The sequence below is a fragment of the Sinohyriopsis cumingii genome, chromosome 19 (genome assembly GCF_028554795.1).
Source record: "Sinohyriopsis cumingii isolate HCF-2022 chromosome 19, ASM2855479v2, whole genome shotgun sequence".
NCBI lineage: Eukaryota > Metazoa > Mollusca > Bivalvia > Unionida > Unionidae > Sinohyriopsis > Sinohyriopsis cumingii.
The window spans coordinates 24,632,017-24,643,989 of record NC_142979.1 but is presented as its reverse complement, the minus strand read 5'-3'; positions in this window follow the sequence as shown (position 1 = coordinate 24,643,989).

Genomic DNA, 11,973 nt, shown 5'->3' with positions numbered 1-11,973 from the left:
TCATGGCGTATCCCAATACCCATGGAGACTTGTCAGTGCGTAATGCATCTTCGACCACACTGATATCAACAGCGACAATATCATTTAATACGAGATTTTGCTTCTCAGTCTGTCCTGGAATATCAACATTAATATTCTGTTTTCGTGTATCGGATGGTCTGTAACATAAAGGTACGGGCAATTCTGAGTATTTTTCTTTATGCAGCTGAAATAACTGCTGTTGTAAAGCATCTCTGATTATTTTTTTGCTTGCTACTATCAAATCGCTGGGTCTCCATAGTTTTAAAAAATTACTCATTGAGGTCTCTGAGATCACTCCGCGTATTATTTCACACTGAATTTTGTTTGATTGTAATCTGATTAATTTTTTAAACTCTTTTAAATTTGCATCAAGAGCTGTATGATCATCATCTATTTCTTCGTAATAATCAACGAAATTTTTTAACCAATCATGTGAAGATGGTCCAACAAAAGGCGGCGGCTGACCATCATCGGCAAATCCTTATTATAGCGGTATTTTTTTGGCAACAACCAATCAAGAAACGTTTTTAATGTATCCAATGACACCATACATATCTCGTCCCAAATAATTATTCTGGGTATATATTTTTCTCCCATTCGTTCAGGAGTCCATGTATCCCCGCGCCACCGAAAGAAACTATGATACGTGCACGATTGTACTTGCCGTTGTTTCATCTCCCGTGCAAGTGTATGTGTGGGTGTCAGCACGATCATATCTGAATTTCTAAAAACATTAATTGCTCGAGTCGTCTTGCCGCATCCACCAGGTCCATTGAGATATACTGTCTTATATCTAGTTATTGGATCACTCACTGACGGCGCTTTTGACATTTCTGATATTTTATTACCCTTACGATAAAAATTTCTCATCGGAACATCTGCTGATTCTGTATAATTGTGCAATATTTCCTTTTTTATTCTCCACGAACTCCATCGTTCATCATTACTTGTAAATTTCATAACAGACTCTAGATATTTACTCGAAATATAAAACGAATCTGTTGCGACTCTGACTGCGGTCTCAGGAAATCTATTAATCATCGATAATAAATTTATAGAAACATAAGCCAACATAGAAGATCTTAGATGAGTATACTGTGGGGATACATCATTTATGTAACTAACGATCGTACCCAATTTTGTTCCGTCGGATAAATAAACACTTTCTCGATTTACAAATATATTTCTCGCTGTTGTATCAGCAATTATAAAATCGTACTCGGCATCATCTAGAATTAATCGTGCGTGATGTCTTTTATGATCATATGCACCACCCTGAGTAAATTTACCTATAATTTTTCTACCGAGATCTTTTGCGGTTTTAAGTTTAATCTCGAGAATTTTAGGAGCTTCTTTGATAATATCATCTTCGGAAACACCAGGACATTTTTCGTTAAATTCCTTAATAACTTCATCGAGACTGATAGAATCTGGCATGGGCAACCAAACTTCGGTCTGCGCGTGATATGATATAATTGCCTCACTGACAACCAACGATGTCAGTACCGCACAATCTAGCATATATCGTAATAAAACTATAGGCACCCCACGTTTTTCACAAAAATGTCTACCAAACCAAACATAACAAATTTGGTGGAGATTTTCGTTAAACTCGAATGATTCAACACAAGCGAATCCAGTCAGATCAAAATCAGGTAATGGTCCATTAATTGCCACTCGCGTCATCTCGTTTGTGGGGTGACCAAATCTTTTAAAGTACACAGAACAATCTCCGTATCCTAGAAAACTTCCCGGATAACATGCAGCCATATCAACCGAAATAACATCATTGTAATTATATTTGGTATTCCATAATTACACCATGTCCGTATTCGACGCAACTTGCACGTACGTCCTCGAGTAAATCAAATCGTGTTGGTTTCCATAAATTTTTTTCTGTAGCAAAATGAGCCGCAACAGATGGAACGGTAAAGCAATTAGTTAGTAATTTGTCAGTATTTTCCGTGGAGTGCTTGCACTCTAAAAACTTCTCCGCGAGATTTTTGATCTCGTCGTGGAGATATTCTGTTCGATATATTTCACCGTTCGGTCTAACAAACTCATCAAATCCACCTTCCTCATCACTTTTAAATAACCATACCGATACAGGATCGTTTTTACTTATTTCGTTAATAAAATCAAACATGCCTCTCCCCATATCTGAGGGGTAAAATCTAACAGTTCGATCACGTGGAAATATTGTTACTGCGCTAGTCCATGCATGCGCGTTATGATCAATAATATTTATTGGAGCTCCTTTCGATTTATATTTTGATTCATATAATATTTCTCCGGTTATCGTTGATACTTTTATTGGAAATTTTAATATTTTTCCTAGTTCAGCAACATCTTTTATTGTAGCATCGGTATCCTTAACTGAATCAGCCCACGCGTTTATTTTTGCACGTCTTAAATCACTTAATCCGTTTCCACGCATTGCGTTTGTAAAGTGTTCTATTATTCGTTCGGCTACACAATTTATTTTTGAAAATTTCATGGGTGTCAGTTTATCAACGTTGGTTTTTTTTATTTATCTCATAGATTCCATAAATAACTGCTGTTACAGGGTACGCTCGCTCATAATACGGTTTGTCAATACCCGTCAATAGACCCGGTTTGGAATTTTTACTTAATATGACAGTTTCATTATTACCAAGGACAGGATCATATTTATCACGGATAATCCAACTACCTGTTTCTGTTAGTACAATAAATTTTACTCTGAAGAAATATTTTTGATTGCCCTCGTACTCCGTGATGTAGTTAATGATAGTTGCCGCTCGTTTGTCATCCATTGTAGCGTCCTTGACAGTATTGCGAATAATCTTGAACGTTGACCATACATGAGATGCACCATCCGTGTAAAATTCTTTCTTGGCGTCATGAATTTTCGAGATCAAACTTTTATTTTTCGGATCAACCAGATCTCGTACTGGTAAGTCTGGAGATAATCTGTCGAGATTAAATTTATATTTAGAAGGCCTAGTTTGGGATAATCTCTCGAATTCGTTCATATTATATTTCAGACAAGTATTTAAATAAGGAATATTATAAATACATGATATATCATTGTACTTGGCTCATGATCGGATTATTAAGTCGTTGTAATAAACCCTGCAGATAGGAATTCTGCGGACAACACATGCAAAACGTTCACCGTGGAAGCTTAGGACCAATACCATGTCTGCGATGTGGTGTTGGAGTGCGAGGAAAAACAGAATTATGTGGAAAGTTCGCTGGAAAACGGTTCAGAGAGCTTAAAAGATATTATGACAACAAAAAAAAATAACAGTGAAAACGCTATAAAATCCGTGGATGATTATCTTACTAAGTTTCCAGACAAATTATGATTTAAATAAATACTATTATTATATAATGGAGCAAAATAAATTTGTCCCACATCCTGTCATCAAGAATTACGAATCGGATCATAATGGTGTTATTAGAAATTGCAGGTTGAAGAGACCAGTTGGTATTGTTAGTAATTCTGGTTATCTTAGATTTACTGTTGGGAAGAAAAGATATCTTTGTCATCGATTTACGTACGAATGTTTCTTCGGAGTGATCAAAGATGGTTTTGTTACTGATCATATTGATGGAGATCCTCAGAACAATAGTTTATCCAACCTTCGAATTGTCACACAAAGCGAAAACTCTGCATGTGGTAATACTGGAAGATGGAAGACAGTTTCTAGAAGGGTGGTAAATTCTACAAACATAGAAACCGGTGAAGAAATAATATTTCGTTCGATATGTGCTGCTGCGAAATACTTTGATATTCACCCGTATTCAGTACAAAAATAGCAGAAAATATATATAAAACCGCTTTCTCAAAAAATATAAACAAAAAATCACCTTTCAGTATTGTTAACTATTATCACCACCTCGAATTAATTTTTTTAATTTGTCACAGTATTTCCTCCATACATTACTTATTTTTTGACTCACGAAAGGGAGATTACTTTTGTATTCGTAGATTTCTGATTTTTTATGGTCGTAATTAGTCAGTTTAACTAATTACGTCTTAATTAATTACTCGTAGAAGTATATTTATGGTTTTTTAAATATTCCCATCATACAGCATAGCGGAGTTATTTTTAGATCTGTTACGAGAAATCAAGGTAATTTGCAATCTGCTTGACCGCTGTTATTGATCCGCAGGCAGTTGTATATAGGCAGAACACAATGCATTTACAATCTGCTTAGAAACCGTTGTCATGGTACAAATCGATCTGCAGGTGGAACACGCTGTATTCACAATCCGCTATTGATTTCGCAGGTTTGTATTTGCAGTCTGTTACGAAAAACGCTGTTATAATACAGATATATTCAGAAACTGCTGTTATAATACAGATATATTCAGAAACCGTTGTTTTAATGTAAAAACAGTTATTTAAATATAGAAATCATTGTTATTCAGAAACCGTTGTTTTATTGCAAATATATGTACCGTAACTATATATTAATTTCCGAAACATATGTTTGTAAGAAGGTTCGATAGCTCAATCGGTATCGCATTGGACTGTGACGCTCGCAGTCCAGGATCGAACCCCCATGGCTGACAACTGGTCGATGGTTACGCATAATTGCGCTTTTCATAATAATTGGGGGGTACCGCAAAACCCCTCCGCTCAGAAGAACCCTCAACCACATATCAACTGGTGGTTGATACATGTTTTGTATCACCCATGGGCTGATTATTGGGGGGGGGGGGGGCTCTGCTGAGCGTATATGTTTGTACTGTCCTTCATTCATTGTATCTTTGTACTGTCCTTCATTCATTATATGTTTGTACCGTCCTTCATTCATTGTATGTTTGTACCGTCCTTCATTCATTGTATATACCCATTTCATTGTATATACCCATTTCATTGCATATACCTATTCCATTGTATATATTCATTTCATTGTATATATTTCATTTCATACTTAATGAACTTGCTAAAACACTCGAATACAAGTTCATTTCATAATATATGTTGTGCCGTCCTTCATTCATTGCATATAATCTGAGCTCGCTAGAACACTCGATAGGGGCTCGTCTTTCATAATATATGTTGTGTTCTGTGTATCCTCTAAACTTAGTAGAATGCGGTGGCAAGCTACGAGTTTAATGAGGCTGTAAATGTGTAAATACTACGTGTTGTGCCGTCCTTGAAACATCCCGACGAAGTCGCTAAACACTCGATAGGGATAATTTTTTTTATTTTAAATATTTATATATTATATAATGAACCATGAAAATATCAAAGACATTATTTCTGCTATTAAAAAACTAGAAGAAAACGGAATTAATATATCTGATGAACTAAATCCTGAAAAAATAATATTTGATTTTGAAACGCTAGAAGAACTTAAAAATGAAAATAAGTATGTTCTATCATCTCAATATAAGTTCATAAAGCGGATTCAGGCAGCTATGTTTCAGTCACTAGCTATGGTGAACGATGATCAAGTAAATAAATTTATTCCTCTTTCTGTTGCAGTAGAAAAGGTCAGATCGGGATTATCCAGCAAGAACGAAACGAAAAAAACAATCAGTACCCGCATAAGATACTTAAGAAAAATTATGTCAGCAGGTAACGACCAAAGCAACCCTGTCTGAAATATAAAATCTGATTAATTGGTATAATTCCAACCACATGATGGTTGAACTCTCATAAATATATAATATTATTAAGAAAATGATACTTCACCCATTGTCATGTATAATCACATCAGAATTAATAAATTGATTGATTTATACAAATAATAAGATATTTCAGAATATTTTTTTTTGGTAGTATTTTTTGGAAAACTGATTATTTTACATAATTGTAAGTACCAACCACCCCATCAGAATTAATAAATTAATTGATTTGTATAATTTTAAGTACCAATAACCCCATCAGAATTAGCAAACTGATTGATTTGTATAATTTTAAGTACTAATCACCCCATCAGAATTAATAAAATAATTAATTTACATAAATAATAAAATATTTCAGAATAATAATAAAATATTTCAGAATATGTTTTGGAAAACTGATTGATTTGCATACTTTTCAGTACCAATTACCCCATCAGAATTAATAAACTGATTGATTTTCATAATTTCAAGTACCAATAACCCCATCAGAATTAGCAAACTGATTGATTTGTATAATTTTAATGACCAATAACCCCATCAGAATTAGCAAACTGATTGATTTGCATAATTTTCAGTACCAACCACCCCATCAGATTGATTTGCATAAATAATAAATAATTTCAGAATAATAATAAAATATTTCAGAATATTTTTTTTGTAGTATTTTTGGGAAAACTGATTGATTTGTACAATTTTCAGTACCAATTACCCCATCAGAATTAATAAACTGATTGATTTATATGCTTTTGAGTAGCAATTACCCTATCAGAATTAATAAATTAATTGATTTGTATAATTTTCAGTACCAACCACCCCATCAGAATTAATAAATTAATTGATTTGTATAATTTTCAGTACCAACCACCCCATCAGAATTAATAGATTAATTGATTTACATAAATAATTAAAATATTTCAGAATAATAATAAAATATTTTTTTGTAGTATTTTTTTTAGAAAACTGATTGATTTGTGTGCTTTTGAGTAGCAATCACCCCATCAGATTGATTTGTACCAACGACACCCATCAGATTGATTCATAAAAAATAAAATATTTCAGAATAATAATAAATTGTTTCAGATTATACAAAACTTATTAATTTGTGTAATTTACCCCATCAGTGATTAATTAACCCTTACATTTATTTATTTATTCTGAAATATTATTTTTTTAAGTTGATCGAGTTTAATACAGGAGTGTGTATAATTTAGAATCTGATCTCTGTTACAAATGATCGCGATAATATGTTCTCGACGGAGCTCATCTAACTGTTCTCGTGTTAATAAGAAATCCTCGTTTCCCTGTTCATCAGTAACTAAATTAACGTTAAATTGCTCTGTGTTTTGTGAAAACGCTGTTCTGATGGCGCTTTCAAGTACTTCTTTGTCATGTATAAAAACCTTTAGGTGCTGTTACATTATATAATATTTACATGATTAATTAAGATTTCACATACAGATTTATTACAAGCTCTTCTCCACGTATGTCAATTAAGCGATTAAGGTGGTCTGTGAGTTTAAAATTTATTCGTGTTAACATATTATTGTGACACCGCAAATACACAGGATTAGTTGGTTCTTGCACGATTAAACTTCCAGGGGATACTTGTGGTGTAAATGTATATAAAATATATCCCTGTTGAGCCTGATTTGATTTTCAGAGACCTATTTGATAGCTGCCATCGATTACGTCACAAACCAGATTGACCACGATCGTGCTGGTTATATTAACGATTCCCGGAGATGCGTGTCTGCCGCCGCCGTGTGGATCATTATTATATGTGAGAACAGTTGGAGGTGGTGCTAGTTTTTTCCACGCATCGAGTATTTTAGGAAAATATTCATCAATAACACAATTGACAGATTTTCTCCAAGCGTCCGGGTTATAATCAGGGAACTTAAACGTTGCAATGTCAGCTTCGGATATATTGTACTTGGTTCCGAAGGATTTTTTGTAATCGTTTGATGACTTAAGAACTATATCTCTAATTTTATTATAAATATATTTAGAAGAACCAACTATATAATTTAAAATTTCTATGTACTTAATGATATTATCGCGCGCAGATGTTAAATCAGATGAATACTCCTGAAAACTATCACGTAAACTATTTAACTGTATTTTATGGTCTGAGTTTATTGAAGAAAATATAGACTCGATATTCAAGGCAATAACAAGTCTATTAAGATTATAAAAAAACATCCGTAGGATCATAATAAAATCCTTCATCTATCGCCTTTAGTTTTATTTCTATATAATCTAACCAATCTGAATTCATTGTAACTTCGTGACGAGAGCTATTTTTTGACGTAAAATCAGCTCGTTTTGGTTCAGGTAGTCCTTCATGCACTGGGGGAACATCCGGCCAACCTAGTACGGATCTTATCGTGGATTGATAAATATCAACGGCGTAATCAGGAGAATGTATCTCAACCGCAGAAGATAGCGTCGGTTCATGAACGTTAATTGATATTTTCGCTTCTTTTCCGGTTATTGATTTTATTCTACGTTGAAATTCCTCATTAATTTGTTCAATCTCATAACTACCAGTGGGTATTCCAACAACAATCCAGTCAGGAGTACCATCTGGTTTGTTTTTGTCAGCAAATACAAGCGAATTATTTGCTGGTGTACCATTAAATGATTTTGATCTGATATTTGGCCAGCTGTAATATACCCGTAATTGAGCTAATGCTATTTCCTTCACTGGAATTGCAGTAGGAAAGTTAATACTAAATTCAGGATTAGTTGAACTTACCGAGATCATCGTTATCTTTGATGGAGTTGTGTTTGTCACGATCTGCTGGAGTAATTCTGTCATTATTAGTACTTGTATCTTTAATACCGATACCTTCGTCATATATTTTAGTCATCATTGAAAACTCGAAATCAGATATAATTCCATCACTGAGACTTGCTGATAACAACGAGGACAATTTCGAGTATGCTACCGTCGTTGTGTGTAATTTTATTATGTAATCGGATAATTTTTCATTAATGCAAGTGCATATTTTTTTTGCAATGATATTAAGCACACCTGCAATAGTTGTTGCTGCTGAAATACAAATAGTTACGGCTACTGGTGCCATCATTATCACCGCTAATAATATAACACCCGTTCCAGCAACAACAGCGGATACTGAATAAACAATCACATCAACGATAACTAATCGTCGTCGATATTTCTTTACTTTTACTGTATACTGTTCGACTCGATCTCTTAATGCTGCCTACCATTCACGCGCTTGATTGTATCTGTATTGAGATGCATCGCTGATTGAGGTACTCATTATATTTTTAAGCAGTAACCAATTGAGGTGTTTCAGCTACAAATTCCAAACACCACCAGTAAGATGTTGCGGTTAATTTCTTATCAGCTGGTTCCAGAATAAATATTTCTTCGGTTCCGCTATTTAATATAACAGATACAACCCCGGAAAACTTATCAGTTGAATGACGCCATGGATACGTTGCAAATATTTCAAATTTTGCAGCACTGAACACAGACAGCCTGTACACGCCAGTGACTGTTGCGGTATATTTAATAGTTTTATTTTGCTGCGACCATGTTGCGAATCCCGATGATACAGTGTATACGATGTTTGTGATATGCCCGGGAGTTATTCTGGCTGGGATTTTAATCAAATTGGTTTTATTAACGATCTCAGGAATCTCCGCTACGATGTCTTGCTGTGTTCGTTTGATCGTGCCTATGTTCGTCTTGATATCAACGAGATTTATGTCAACGGAGTGCGGAGTGCCGAAGAATTTATCTATAGATTCATCGGTTTTTTGAAAATTTCTTCGAAATCTTCCAAAAGCGCCCACGTGAACGTCATACTCGGCCCGCAACGTGGATAATTTACCATCTACGGTGTTGTAGTTGACATCGACATATTTTTTGTTGCTGAGTCTTCGTCGGATGTTGGATCTCTCAAAACTACTATCTTGTTTCCGTTCATGCTAAGTTCACCTGTCACTGTGTCGCCGGTGTTTCTTACACGATTAGCAACACTTTTTGCAATTTCATCTCTGATGGTTGTAAACGATATACTTGAATCCCTGATTCTGCCGCTGTCAGTAAACACAGGAATATTATCCGTGACCGCACCGAGTACTCGTCGAACGATATCATTCTATTTGATGTTGCTCGTTTTTAGTTTTCCGTATCGGTCCTGAAAAATAACAACCTCATCTGGATCAACTCCAGCCAGGTTCATAATATCAGCAAGTTCATCTTTAGTCGCGTACTTTGACAGATCAACGTCGCCGGACTTTTTCTTAACGCGTGAAGATCTTCTTCCGTAAATATCAACCATTATATAAGATCTAAAGATCTGTTTAAAACGCTTTACGCGCAACGAATCGGTTGCTTGTATAATCATGCACAACTTTATGTGGTGGTTTGGATGATTTTGATATAGCGTTAAGTACATTAATTACTTCATGGCCGGATATTGGCGGATCTGTCATTGTTTGTGTGGGTAGCGTTGAATACCAAACTTGCGCGTGAAGTGGTGCAACATACTTGATAAATTCAACAGGTGGAGCTAACCCGTATGGATCAAAATAAACGATTCCACGTGGATCAACCGCGTATGATACCCAATGAGTACCAGGTCCTGAATTCAAGTCAAGATTAATAATACCTGTTTCGAGTTTGTTCGGTTGTTTTGGTAATTGATCTCGCATAAAAACACCTCTAAAGGCTTTTATTTTTAATCGTTTAGCAGCATCAAGTAAATCAAAATTTGATGCTTGAACATCTAACGTGGAAGCCTCAGACCCTTTCCCCAACGAGATCCCGGTAATCTTAGACCGAGTCCCTTTTTTGTACCCATTTCCTGTTGCTTTCTTTAGAGCCATTCCAGCAGCTGTTCCAACAGCACCTAACGCGGATGCTTTTGTTACGGCTGGAGCGGCAGCAGCTATTAACGCTGGAATAGCCGCAAGAAGTGGAAATATACCACCTATTTTAACCATATCCTTGATGGCGCTCGGAGAAAGATGTAATTGAACTCCGGTTTTTGATTCTAGGGCTTTATTGAAATGTTTAATCTGATTATTTGTCAACGATAATTTGTTTGGACCACCACCAATCTGATCTCGTTTTAGTGATATTTTAGTTCCGCATTTGCTGGCGGTTTTTGATTGAAGCTTTTTGACCTGACCGGGAGTCAGAGTAACATTAACATGACTATACGACATTTTTATATAAATAATATTTTTCTAAATAACACGATCAAAGATTTTCCACTGGTGCATCAACGACTCTCATTCGACCACTACCACCTTCAAGTAACATGGCTTTATCGCTGAGTATAACCGTGATTGCTCTGTAGAAGGCACCACCACCTGGCGGGTTAGTAACAAGAGCCCGAAAGTGTATATCAACGACAGATTGTTTGGACAAATCAAGATGTTCCATTGAAAAATAATAAATCGGATATAGATTTGTAAAATCTAGTTGTGATATTTGTAAACCAGTATCTATATTTTGATCACGTCCCATGAATGACATTAAACGATGATATACACGCGCTACGTGATTTTGATCAAAATTTAACAATATATCTTCAGTTGGTTCTTGATGTCCATTTATCCGCAAGGAAACTTCATTAACTCCAAGGTTGTCAAATATCATATGTGAATGTTCTTGACTATTCGTCCGAGCATTATCTTGCAGCGCAATAAAAATATGCCGTGGTGCAGAAACACCTTGTTGTGCTGCTATATGCCATGTAAATAAACCATTAACATTACTTTGAATAGCATCTGTGGTTACTGTTAACCATGATAGCAATGATTTACCGCCTTGATCCATGAAAGATATTAATTTTTGTTCTTCAGTAATAGATGGAGTCATTACTGGCATCCACAATGAAAGCTTTGATATATTTACTTTACCATCAGCAACACCATCACCTCGCCAGACTGCATCATTATCATCACCTTTTCTTACGAGCACAACTGTGTGTTTAGCTCCAAAGATGACCTTTCTGACATTTCTGCAAAATCCAAAGATGTGAGATAATGGAATTGCACATGAGAAATTTCTATCATTTCCTGACAGCGCTGCTCGGTGTGTTGCAAACCCTAAGTTGTAAGTCGTATTAATTTTTCCTATAATATCAAAAGCAGCAGCTGGTCTTGCTTCATGTTCAAAATCAACTGGTTGTGGATCAACTGCAGTACCCTGTGCTGTCAGTATTTTAGTATACTGAACATGATCAGCGTGGTTAATAATATCCTTAGCAAACATCATTGTTGGACCGGCTGATCATGTGTAATCATCAGAATATCTCGCTAGACCAATTATTGTT